General features: G+C 35.7%; 1 long non-coding RNA gene across 1 annotated transcript in view; it reads right to left on the reverse strand.

Annotated features, from left to right (window-relative positions):
• Positions 1-1,522: 1,522 nt before the first annotated feature.
• LOC311621698 overlaps positions 1,523-14,504 on the reverse strand; it is a 28,221-nt gene continuing 15,239 nt past the window's right edge. The window contains exon 3 of the long non-coding RNA XR_014794867.1: positions 1,523-2,624. This is a non-coding gene — a long non-coding RNA (uncharacterized lncRNA). The remainder of the gene's footprint in view (positions 2,625-14,504) is intronic.

Consider the following 14,504-nt stretch of genomic DNA (forward strand, 5'->3'; position numbering starts at 1 on the left):
AAGAATTGACTATTTACTGCCTTCACACTAGTGCTGGCCTGTGATGGTGGCCACAGGTTCAAGGTTCACCCATGCACATATCTAATTCGGACATATAACTTCACTAATTTCACATTTTGAGGGATTTTGTCTTTCAGTGTTCAAATGTTGCTTTCATTTTCAGCACTTTTTCCCTAATGGTTTTATGGCTTAACAGAAAAATTTCACAGCATAATTTTCATCAAATTGTATTTATTTTTAAAAAGAAGATGACTAATAAAAACTACAAGTGGTAAAAATCATTTGGTTATCTAATATGTGATGTCTCTGGATAGTGTTTAAATTAGCAATATTCTAATGGGCAATTTTTTCTCTTCTGTAAAAATATGTAAACATTCTCAAGATTGAATTAGCCTTTATGTGTTTCATTCAGGGATATTATAGTAATTTTTGCAGTCCTGCATAATATATTCTAGGATTTTTCTTTTAAAATAAGTACTTCTGGGGCCAATTGTTTCTAATTTCCAAAGAAACACAGAGAAATACTAAGTTAATTGTAAGAAAAACTATGTATCTAGATAAAAAGGCTGAATAAAGTGAAGATACCAATTCTCCCCAGATTAAAATATCAGTTTAATCTAAATATATAAAAGCCTAAGTGACCATTATAACCAGTTGCTATGATGCGCACTGACCACCGGGGCGCAGGTGCTCAATGCAGAAGCAGCCCCCTGGTGGTCAGTGCACTCCCAGCCAATATCCTGCTGTCACCCTCTCCCTACCCCCCAGCTAGCCATGATCAATCTGATCGGGACTGGGCCAGATGAGCCTGGATCAGCCCTGTTTGCTGGCCAGGCCCAGGAACCCCACCTGTGAACGAATTTGTATACCAGGCCTCTAGTACAATCATAAAGAAAATATGACAGTTTGTTCTTTTTCACTTCTGACAAAATTGTTCAATGTTTTCCTTTTTTTAAGGATTTATATATGATACTAGCTGTAAAATATTTGAGAAGCAACATTATGTCATGTAAAAATGACTTTAAAGACTTCATAAATAAAAGAATAAAGCAGAAATAAATCAATGGTAAAGATGAGAAAAATCAGAAACAGATAAAAATATATCTAATAACTGAGGATATAATAAATATTGTATGGCAAATCAGTGAAGAAAGAATTTCATAGTATTGGGGAAGTTGTTAACCATTAGGAAAAAATAAAATTGGATTCTTATGTCACACCATATAGCAAAATTCTAGGCAAATAAAAACTCTAAATAAAATACTAGAATAAATACAGATGTTAACTATGTAATTTGGAATGAAAAAATTTAATATATGACACCATGTAAGCAGAAAATATTAAGGAAAAGAGTGTTGGATTTCACTATATAAAAATGCAAAGTGAAAAGCCCCATTATAATTGTATGTGAGGGTAATGAATCAACCAAATTAATATGTAAGCATTTCCCAGAAATCAAGATGATTCCAGTAAGAACTTGAACAAAGGAGGAACACCAAAATTTAATAAAAGATAAAATACAAAGAAAAACATTCATATAACCAATAATTATTAAATGCTATTAAAACAATACAATATAATTTACTTTTTGCCTCTCCTGCTAGAAATGACATTTAATGAGGCTTAGAACTAGGAGAAAATAAAAAGTCCTTACAATAACAAAAGGGGCATAAATTGATGCACTTTTAAAAACAGAATTGATCACACATACTAAAGTATTAAAATATTTATCACTCATTGATCTAATAGTTATTCAGAAATCTATCACAAGGAAAACCCATAAAAGTATGAAAGGTTTATCTATGAGGATATTAATTGTTTATAATAGTAAAAAAAAATAGAAGTACCTTAAAAGGGCTGATGATTAAACAATGTAGTATACTTACATAATGATTAATAGTAGTCATTAAAAATAAAATACTAGATGATAGTAATGGTCAATAATATGAAAATATTTGTGCTAAATAATACACTGTACAATCTCATTAAAGTGTGTGTGTCCAATTAATAGTGAAAAAATATGCAATGAGATTTTTTTTCTCCTTTTGCCTACCTGTATTTACTAAAAATTCAATAATTAACATATCATTATTGCTAAAATAATTATTAACATGTTCCTTCTTCATTGAATGCCTCAAATTTCTGAGTATCATTTCTGTGTATTTGTATGCTTCCTTGTCAGAGTTTGTATAACAATAGATCTAATGTCAATTAAATATTCCAGGGATTTTTGTCTTGTTCATCTTCCTGAAACATAGTACAGTGCTTTAAACAAACCATCCTATTTCCAGATATTTTTTTGTTGAATTTAACCTTCTTCAGTTCGCTTTTTACCGTTGATAGATTCAGCTTAATTCTCCCTTTGGTGGTAGTAAATTCCCCAGTGTAGAGGAGGAGACAGCTCCTCAGTGCTCCACTGTTGATTCTCCCTTTTGTTTAGCTGGAGACCTAGGCAATGATTACAACCTTGAACACCCCACTGCTCTTCTTCTGCTTCAAAGGTGGTATTTTGCTCTTTAATTAGAATAAGCTTCTTGAGCACTGGAACAATGCAGTGTTTTTAGTTTCCTTTTCTTCTCTAATGATAACTGTGCTTTACCCAGAATGGACAAGGAAGGCAGACACTGTAAAAAAAAAAAAAAAAAAAAAAAAAAAAGTCATGAAATGGATCAGAAATCATTTTCTTTGGGATACTTCCCTAATCACACAGGAGGAATTTAGCACTTGTTCTTTTTTATTATTATTGATTAAGGTATTATTATACATATGTGTCCTTATCCCCCCATTGTCCCTCAATCCACTCATGCCCTCACCCTCTTGGTGTCTGTGTCCATTGGTTAGGCTTATATGCATGCATACAAGTCCTTTGGTTGATCTCTCCCCCTCACCCCCACCCTCCTCGGCCCTTGTTCTTTTATCTGTGTGTCCTGTCAAATGGTAAAATACATACATTATATTTTTTTTTCCTCTTTGTCATAATTTCTTATATACAATCCTCTCACCTCTACCAGAAAAAAAAAAAAACAAAACAAAACAAACAAAAAACGAAGCTTTGGGGTCAGAGCATTTGCTTTACTAATCTCTATATTTTTAGTCTCCACTACCTCAGAATATATAGTGATCACTCAATAAATGAATTCATGAATTATTGTCAATCAATCATTCTAGCACAGGCTCTGCACTTACCAGCTCTGTAACTTTAAGATGGTCAATTATATTTTTGAAATAATTTTTTTTCATTTATATAATGAAAATAATACTATCTACTTCATAAGATTATTGGGAGGATCAACTGATGTGTTATTTTTTTCCACTCCCAAAATTACATTAAATGCTCAATGAATGCACACTAATGATTCAGATTCTACTTTAACCCTGAAGCCAAACTTTTTATGTGTAAAAGGCTTAATTTGCACAAAGTCTTACTCTGGTTTAGGCAGCTTGCGTGCTCTTTATCCTTTCTTCCCAACCATGCCATCACTGATGGTGATACATTTTCACATCTTTGTAAAGAGATCACACTCTCATTCCTAATACAGTATTCACATATATAGACACCTGGCAGTTTTTCCTTTTTTTTTAATATTAGATTGTGATATCATCCAGAACACATCGTCTTGTTCATAGTTGTGGCCTCATAGTTAAAATTAGTGTCTAATACTTATGAGGTGCTTAATATGTTTTTTTGAATGAAAGAATTAAAAAGAATTAAGGATAATAACTTTAAAATACCACACATGCCCTCTCCCAAGGTATAAAATAAATATTGACATCATTTGCAGCACTTGAAATGCTAGGAAGATAATTTATAGGAGTTGGATTATTAAAGCTGATCCAACCAGTTTCCTAGGTTCTATTTTCCTAGTCTTTGTCCTGGAACTAAACTTTGGCAGGTATGCTCTAGTTATTCACTTTTATCCTGTGGAAGGAAGACCATGGGATTTCAAAATTAATTTTGACAGATATGACAAATGGGGGTTGCCATTTCACACCTAGAGCGTGAATATTTCAATGGCAAAGAGTCAGCAACTGTTAATTAAAAATGGGTATTGTTAATTGGGCCCAGTGTTGTGGTTTTGTCAGCAGCTTCAGACCCTTTCAGACCTATTTCAGTGGATCCTTATGGTCTGATAAGATAAATGTCTTTTCTTTCTGGTGTGGATGATAGCAATTATGACCCAGATTTTTTTCTCCCTCATCACACTAATTCTATAGGTGTATATAATTTTATAAAGTGGAGAAACTCACAGGAACTGAAATTTGGCTCAACAGTCCTCCCTGTATCTCAATTCAAAATATTCGTTACACAAAACAATATGACAGATAATTATCCACTTCACAATTTTGTACAACATAGAGATCAGCCATGAATTGGAGGATTCTTTTCACACCAAAGGAAACTTTGCTTAAAATGTAAAAATATTTGAGATAATAGGAAATATTCTTTTTTTTAGGTTATTACAATTTATAAATATTTAATCCTCTAATTTATTTTTTATTCTCAAAAACACACAATTGACACAGTACTTTCATGTGGAAGCAGTATTTTTCTGTAGACAAAGAAAAAATAATATTGAAAAAAATTGCTTGTTGGAATAGAATATTAACTGGGCCAGAATTAACCCAATAATCCCATTAACAGCAATTTAGCAAAACAAACAACAAAAATGCTTTAAGTATACAGTTGGATCTTCAATTCTATTTTTAGAATATTCCCTTTCTAAGTAGGTTAGCTTTAGGGTTATGTGACAATATCCCCAGATCTCTAATGAATATGAGGGAGCTAATCTTAGTGTGTATTTATAAAGGGATGTTGGGGGTTGGGAGGAGTGGGGTGTTGGGGAGAGCCACATGAAGAGCTAGTTACTCAAGACAGTGTGACTCCCATTTTTTCCACTCTTTGGTGATCCCGAATTAAATTATTTTGGGAGCCAGTGGCCAATATAATACAGAAATACCCTAAAGCCATTTAGAGTGTGCAATGCTTTGATGACAATATTTTGAGGACAAAATACTCTTCCTTCTTATTAAGTATCCTTTAAGCTAAGTAAGTATCATTAACATAGTGAGGCAATCAAGTTCAACAGTGCACATGCTCAGAGGCCTTGTCTGGCCCTCAGTCTAAATTAGGTAAAGCCTCCTTAATTCTTTCATAGATCCTTCAACTTCCTTTACAAAAATTTTCAGTTATAAATTATATACACACACTCACATACACACACACACACACATATATTATCTTTACTTATGCCTTTGCTAACCAGTGCCTAGCAGGGTATTTGGAACAGAATTGGTGTTCAGCAAACTCTTGTTGAATAAATGTGTGACTAAAACAATGAAGCAACAATTGTAATTCTGGTATATAATTTTAGTCTGAGACACTTGAAAGCTATAGGTTAGTATCATCACTGGCATTATGTGTTCTAAGTATTACCAGAATCATTACAAAGATGAAAACTATGAATGAAATTGCTAGTGTGAGGGATCTGACTGATATTTCAATCAAAGTAGAACTAGATAGTCTTAAAATTTATATTTACATACTTACTCCAAAACAAAATGAAACAAATCATTAACAATGAACAAACAATTTCTTATAGTAAATTCTAGAATCCATTTCCCTGACAATTTGTGCAACAATTTGTGCAAGTAAATATGGTCTTTATTTAAAACATGGTCCCCTGCCCTTTTCTCTGGCACACAACAAACACAAATTCACAAAAAAACACTGTTAATCATTTTATTCTTTTACATTTACAAATTAATACCAAACACAAACAAGCCCTTGCAAATGGGGCCTGGGCACATTACAACCTCCTGAATGAATCAAAATAATATTGCTAGTGTGTGACCAAAAATGTCCAGGCCCAGAGGCGTGCCTGTTGCTAAGTGCCCACTCAATCTGGCCTCCTGGTGCTCCTGGCAATGATGCCATTTAAAGCCAATGCAAGGGTGACCTTATTTTTTTTACCTTGAGATTCATTTGCTAGAAAATCACTAACTTATTTTAATTCTTTACTAACAGCTATCAAATAATAAATTAGTCTACATCAGGCTAGGTTTGTTCAATCTTTTTATCTACAAGGGAAATATTCTATATCCTGTTATCAATCCCCTGAGACAAAAGAGACCCCAAAATAGACTTACTCATAACTGAGACCTAATAACCAAAAATGTGGTGATAAAGGTTGAATTGAAAAGGTAGGATTTCATAAATCTGGTCTATAACCCTCAAAGTAGGGTAGTTGGTTCTGCCGCAGAGTTAATTAGCATACATCTGGAAACAGTTTACGATGCAGTTTAATCCCAAACAAATGTGAAAATAAGCTCACATTGTTTTGTAGAATGATTTACATTCATTATCATCTACTTTAAAAAATGCATAGGTTAAAATATCATAATTTCTACCAGGATATCAAAATAAAGTATTTTCCTATTTGTACTTTTGAAAAGTATGTATTTCCAGACAAGTTCATATTTCTTCAAATCAAAATAAAGTAGAAGCTTTGTCTATGTCTATGGTGCCCAAACTTCATCCAGATACAGAGATTACTGAATGACATCGTATTCATGATGTCAACAGATTTAATTGACTGCACATCATTAAAAAAACAAGCTTGTTCACATTTAAAAAACAACAACACATTTTGGAGCTTCATTAAATAAGATCTTTATAAGAGATTCAGGATGGAACTAGCTTTAATACTTCTATCATTTGATTTTGAAATTAACAAGACTTACATTTTAATATGGCTTATAAAACTACCTCTGTTTGTTTGTAAATATGGTTGTGAGAGAACACTGTTTGACCAAAGACACAGATATGCTCCATAGTAACAATGATGAATTATAACTACAGGCCCAGTGCATGAAATTTGTGCACAGGGGCGGGGTGTGTGTGTGTGTGTGTGTGTGTGTGTGTGTGTGTGTGTGTTCCTCAGCCCAGTCTGCACCCTCTCCAATCTGGGACCCCTCTCACAATCCAGGACTGCTCGCCTGCCTGCCTTATTGCTCCTAACCACTTCTGCCTGCCAGCATGATCACCCCCTAACCACTCCCCTGACAGCCTGATTGATGCCTAACTGCCCTCCCTTGCCAGCCTGGTCACCCCCAAATGCCCTTCACTGCAGGCCTGGTTCCCCCAAATTGCCCTCCCCTGCAGGGCTGGTCCCCCCAAACTGTCCTCCCCTGAAGGCCAGCTTGTGGCAGTCATTTTGTGTCCACATGGGGATGGCCATCTTGTGTGTTGGAGTGATGCTCAATTTGCATATTACCTCTTTATTATATAGGATGAATCTTATTTAGTGCTCATAGGAATCTAATGTCAAAGTGAATATACCATAGGCCGAGTTCACTGCCTCAGCTTCCTCTAAAATAATCTAATTATTGTAATATGCTTAGAAGAAAAATGGAGTCTTCTCACTCCTGGTAGCTTGAACTCAAGGGGGATGATGTAATATTTACCTAGGGATACCCTATTTGTAAAGCATTTGATATTACCTTTGCTTCAAATACAAGCCTTTATTCAATCAATAATTATTAAGTCATTTATCATGTGGCAGGCATAGGATTAAAGCCTTTGATGCAGTGGTGAATAAGCAAGTTAGTGTTCCTGTTCTTCAGAGGGACAAAGGCTCCTGGGGTAAATAGTTACGTAGTATGGAAATTACTAACTATAGGATAGATCCTATATAATAAAAGCCCAGCAACCAAAACAGAATGACCAGAATGACCAGAGACCAGAACACCGCAGCCTCTTGCCCAGGCCAGCCCCAACCACCAGCAGGAACCCCCATCCTGATCCGGAGCCCCCATCAGGGCATGCCAGCCAGCCCCCACCTGTGCACTTGGCCTCTACCTATATAATACAGTAAAAGGGTAATATGCAAAAAGACCCTAATGGCAGAATGACCAGAACGACTACTGGACCAGTCAATATGAGACACACTGACCACCTCTCTGTCCCTTTCCCAAGCTGTCAGGCATCGATCACCCGATGGCGAAAGGGGCACGGGTGTTGGTGGCATGGGGGGCGGGGCTAGCTATGGGCAGCCAGAGAAGATGGCCCTGATCGCAGGCCAGGCCTAGGGACCATACTCACCCATGAATTTAATACTCTGAGCCTCTAGTTTTATAATAAAGAAATTACAGAGTAGTTAAAATCTATAGGAGAGTCACAAACTCAGGGGTGAGGATATGTGAGTGCATCAGGGCTGATTACTCAAGGTAACTAAATGAAGGATGAATAGAAGGCAACAAGAGAGCAGGAAAGAGACCATTGTGAAGAGATGCTATCTGGGAATGGATAGTAATCACTGTGGCTGGCATTTCAAGTTTGCCAGTGGAAGATTAGTGGCGAACAATGCTGGAGAGATAAGTAGGGTCAGTCCAGGATGCATATTGAGGGCTTTGAACTTTCCCTTTGTTTTAACATCTACTTGCCTACACTGACGCCACTCTTCTGTAACATTTGTTAAATGTTTACTGTATGTTGAACAGTAGTGCATGTAACAGTTATGTGATTATACAATTACCTACTTGTCTCAGTTGAAATTTTGCGTATGATGATTTATCTAACTCCACCTAAAGGTGTTGATTATGGCAAATTTGAAATTAGGCACCCATCACTTCTTAATTTCAATACTTTTTATTTCCATACACACCCATCAAAAACTATTGAGTGAAATGCAAAGTCACAGTGCTTGCCCAAACTTTGTCAAATTTCAATATAAAATTATACCAAATCACCATTAATCCACTATTTCTATTTAAATATAACTTTCCCTGGCAGGCAATAAGACATGGTTGATTTTTTTAAAATATATTGTACTTTATTGAATTTTTTACAGAAAGGAAGGGAGAGAGATAGAGAGTTAGAAACACCGATGAGAGAGAAACTGCCTCCTGCACACCTCCTACTGAGGATGTCCTGCAACCAAGGTACATGACCTTGACCAGAATTGAATCTGGGACCCTTCAGTTCACAGGCTGATAATCTATTCACTGAGCAAAACTGTCTTCGGCTGACATGGTTGATTTTTTATGGGAAATGAGTACATAGAGTAGTCTTAGAATGGGCACATAAATTTATATAAGCTTGATTTGTGGGTGGGAAGTGAACATTGTGTAGCAACTACAGAATATTTGATTTTGAAAACTTGATTTGCTGGATCTGAGACTACTTATTCCAACTAAGACTTAGACATTAAGTATGTTTCAGTTCCCTGCAATGCTTCTCCTAAGGTTGGCCTTTCCGTATCTTATCATGAGAGCATCAAGAGGTAACATTATGCCTTTTGAGGTGGAATGGCTCAAGAAAATCAAGTTATATACCAGTGATCCTTTTGCACAGAATTCCACTTCAAACTGCATTATAAGTGATCAGATTGAGATTTTTAAGAATACATTAATCCCCTAAATCTCTTCTAAGTGAGTCCAGTATACAAGAGGAATGTCTGCTTTTATTCAAACTTCGTGGGCATTCTTACAATTACATGAAAACAACTGAGTTTTATGATGACAGATTCCTACCAAAAGATTTGTATGTAATATTTTTCTTTCTGTGTTTCTATTTTTTAGGCAGTAGAAGGAGAGCCCTCTAAGAAGACTCCCTGCCGCTGTCCTGGATTGTTAATCTCTTTGTTCTTTTTAAGGGTAGAACTGGCCATTTCCAAAATTGAACAGACACTAAAGACACCATTGTTTGGGAGATGCCAACTAATAAATCAAAATTTTCTTTTGGAACCGGTAGCATCAGAATTCCCCGATTATGTGGCCAACCAGATTGGCAGGCCAAAATATTATAAACACATATCTTTCTTGGTTATTTTTTTTTCTTCCTGATAGCTCCTAAATCCTCTTTATTAAAGAGCACTTCCTCAGAAGAAAACTCACCAGTAGAAGTATTGCACTGAGAATTCAACTTCTTATTCACTTTAAGAACACTTTAAATCAATAACAAATCTGTGGTAGTTTTCTCACTTCTTATCTTCCTAAATTGGAAGAGAACACCTGTTTCAAATTTAACAATAATTTGTATAATGAATTTTCATTTAATTTAGACTACAGCATTAGTTGATTTCTCTTTTACCCCCTGAATGTGAAAATTCCTTGGAACATACAAAGTGAGTTATTTTTATTGGTAAAAATTGGTGAGGGAGGTGTTTTTGCCACAAGGCTATATAAAGTATCAATAACTTTTATTTCTTTTTCTTTTCCTTATTTTTTTGCCACTATGACTGAATAGAAAATGCACCTGAGATCAACACCCCTGATACACATAAACTCAGAGAAATAAAATACAATTTTCATGTATGTATTTTCCTCATTGACCCCAGTAGTGTTAGAGATGTTTTAGCTTTTGTTTTAAGATAATGTCATTCCATTGCAAAAAATCTTTTCATAGATAATCTCCATTGTGTTCATGGGGGAAAATTACCAATCTTAGAGTAGGCACTACTCTAAGTACTTAAAATGAATTGAGAACAAAATGATGATCTTATATTCTATATTCAAGAAAGGAAAAGGCTAATTATTCTTTAGTCATAGCAAGTAACCACGAGAACTAATTTTGAGCCCATCCTGACGTCAGACACTTCGATCAGATACTAATCTATCAGTAACCACACTTCTGAACGGTCCAATCAGCAGCAGCCTCACTCCAATAACCATGCTTCTGAGCTCAGCCATGCGTAAGAACCACACTGCAGTAGCCACCCTTCCGTGGCTAAACACTCCAGTTTCTAAAATTTTGCCAATCCCCAACCTCCACACTTCCTCAAACTTCTAATAGTTTATTCAGAGAGACTATGTCTTATGAGAACTGTTCTCCTTTGCTTGCCATGCCATAATTCAGCTTTTTTGTTTTAGATATTGAGTGACAGCCTCTTCTTTCTAAAGTACTTAAAACCTTATTTTCACAATAGAGTCAGAGGTAGCACCAGCTTCGTGCCCATTTTAACAAACAGTAAAGGAGAATTTGAGTCAGACCATCTGTTTTCTGAGCCCATGATATTAACCACTAAGCCCCTATTAGTCCCTTCCTTAAGTGCTGACTCTTCATGTTCACTCCTCAAAACTCCACAACACTCACCACTCCCATCTTCCTTAACAAAGTGCCTACTGCCAGTCGCCCGAATGCTCCAGGCTTGCCTTTCCCTGTGATCTCATTGTACACATCGTCTCCTTAGCAGAAAATATTCCCTTCCTACCTCAGTTATGTCTGGGGTAATACCAACCCTTAGTTAACATTTACATTAACGCTAAGAAACGTCTAAGGATGCTATCATCTTGCAAATGTAAAACTGAGATCCAAAAAGATAAATGATGTGTCACACGGCCAACAAGTAATAAAAGCAATATCATATGCTAATACTGACTCAGTTTTACTGCATCTCATAGAAAATAAGTTCTGCATCGTAATCACTTAAAGGAAGTTCTTCCTCTCAAAACGCTCTGTAGTTTCTCTACATTCAGCTAATTTTCCCGCTCTCAAAATTGGACACACTAATGGCCTGACTAAAATAACACCAAGGGGGCTTCCTGTTTAGAGCTTACACATCATAGTATTCCACACTGTCTTTATTTCCCCCTGAAAAACAGCCCTCTAATGGTGGTTCACAGTCATCCTGCAGCTGTGACTCTGGTACTCAGGTCTAACTTGGCGGTCCAAAGGCAATCTCTGTAACCCCCTTGGTGCACTGGCAGAGCTGCTGCTCAAGAAGTCACAGGTATGATCTGCATTCTTTTTTTGCACTAATTATTTCAATGCACACCCATGGATTTCTGCCAGTATGTCATTTTGAGGTAGTCAATACAGTTGTAAGCTGGTCTTTTTCATCTTCCTATAAAAGCCTTTTAATTCTAAATATATAAGATAGAAATAGTAACATGCTTGCCTCCTAGAGTGGTTTTATGATTAAACATGACAATTCACACATGGCTTAGTACAATCATGGACACCCTCAAGAAATGGTAGCTTTAGTGTCCTATTTTAATCATGGCTATTTATCTCTTATTACATGTTTTAAATGGTAGTAAGTTCTTAAAGGGGTGCTTTATAATCAGTTTTCTTCATGCTAGTGGAAGACCGCTCCTCATTTCTAAAAGATTGGGTGATTTTTACAAGTGGTAAATATATTTGATCAAAGATGACTATTTGGTTGACTCTTGACTCTGTGCAGAATCAAAACAAAATGGGTTGCACCAATAAAAAAAAAAAGGGGGGGGGGGAGAATCTGGGCCACTAGTTGTGCCACTAAAAAAATCTTTCCAAAGTAAATAAATAAATCACCTCATCTCAATTCCCTACACACTACTGCCAAGTTAACCTTCTAAAGTGTGATTTTAACATTGTTTACTCTAATCATGAACTTACAAGGACTCCCCATTTCTGACCAAATACAGTACAGATTTGTCAGCTGAGCATTCAATCCTTGACCTATCTTCCTAATGTTTTTGCTCATCATTTCTCACCAAAGGTTCGACATCCTCATGAAGTTACCCATTCTTCCCTTTAGGTGCATCATGATTTCCCCCTGCTTGCCTTTCTGAACGTGCTCTGGATACCTTTAACGCCTCTTTATCATATCCCTCCATATGCACATAGCCTCTGTCAGGTTCGTCCCCTCAAATACTCTTTGGTTTCCAGCACAGCTCCAGGAAGCCTTCACAAAAAGTGGAACTAATCTGCTTTACCCAATGCACTACTCTCTTAGCTCTCCTGAAGCACTTCTTACTTCCTGCCTTACACTACAGCCCATTTAAGTAAGTGATTTCTTCTACTGGACTATAAATTATTTAAGTTCAAAGTCCATGTCCTTTTTAAACATTCTAGCATACCTAGAATACATTGAATGCCATAGTTGTTCGGTACATTTTTTTTGTGTGTGTTCTATTAATTTACATTTAATTAGGAGTACCCTCAAAATTTCTTTTAAAATATTGAGTTATATTTTTAAATTCAAACTTTGGCATTCAATAGAGATGCACTGAAGAGCATGAGTTCTAAATTTGACTTTGGACTCATACTCTTCAGTGTATTGATTTAGGACTCAATTTACATTTAATGATACATTTTTAAAAAATACGTGGAACATTGCACCCAAATTTTAACACATCCAAACTTTGTCATAGACATTTTAAAAGGAGGCTTAAAAAACATGGTTAAAAAAATTCATATTTGGGGTAATCAAAGTCTAGAACCATAAGTACCACCTACTTTGTATTTAGAATATTGTTTAGTTTACAATAAGTTCTCAAGACAAAATTAATTAAGATTCTGAAAATATTGGTAGTATATGTTTAGAAAATAATCCTATCATATATCCCAATTACCTTTTATTGCAAATTTTAGTTTCCTTATTGTTTTGTCCAGTCAATTTTTAAAAAATTCTATGATTAATAGTATTTCAAATCTGGGTATTTCAACATTTGATCATAATCTGACTGAGCTTCAGAGAGCAATCAATCAACCTGTGAACTAGCATTGCAATTTATTCTCAAAACCAACATAAAATTAATTAATGTTATTTGCATTTTCATGATCACAACTTTTGCCACTGAAATTAATAGAATTCAGAGAACAATGTCAAAAAGTATAATGGCACAATATAAAATAAGATTTTTAGATAAAAGTAAATACTTTTCTTCAAAGGAAGTGTAAACATGTTGAAAACAAATTTCTTCTGGCTCACCTCCAGATATTTTTCTACCTTCTCACATGCTCCTTCTCACAGCTACTTCTCACTCTAGTTCTCACTGCTGAATATTCTGTTATTATCCAGCACCTCTAAGGATGTTTCCTTCTCTTTGCTCCATATCAATTCCTTCAAGAAATATTTTCATTGCTCCCTTTTTATTTTCCATAAATTATGACTCATGCAAGGAGTTTTCTTTGTATGTGGCATATTTCCCTGAATGTTGTAGAAAAACAGGCTTTTATATTGGAACCATCCAAAGTGATTAAATAACACAAAGCTTTGTTAGTAAAAGGAGAAAAACTTCAGGTCATGTTACATTTTTAAACTATCCTTTCTCCTCTCCTTCCTCTGCTCCCCTCCTTTTCAACCCTTCACATTCCTATTGATTATTATATCAAATAGTTATTTCTTCTTATCTCTAGCCATCATATTCCCTTAAAGTTGACTTATCACCCCAGACCACCCTCTCATTCTAAGCATTTATCAAAAAATTATCTTAACCTAAGAGAAACCAAACCAAGATAAACCAAGCACTATATCTCCCCAAGAGGAATCTTGGTGCCAACTGTCAAGATTGTCTTAAAGCCTCCTACAGGTGTAATCTCTGAACTGCCTCGGCCACACTCCCGATCGCATGTTGTCTGGAGATGGTTTTCTGGAATCTGTACATTGAAATGTAACCAAGCATGACCTTTGGTGTCAAGCAGCGTGATATTGTCAGCAGTGATGTTGCACCATCGCCTGCCTCTTCTCTCCAGCAGAGGCAGAACCTGTCCCTTCCATTGAGTTCCCCTCTTGGCGATT

This window comes from Pipistrellus hanaki (assembly GCF_964339955.1).
Source record: "Pipistrellus hanaki genome assembly, chromosome: 4".
Taxonomy (NCBI): Eukaryota; Metazoa; Chordata; class Mammalia; order Chiroptera; family Vespertilionidae; genus Pipistrellus; species Pipistrellus hanaki.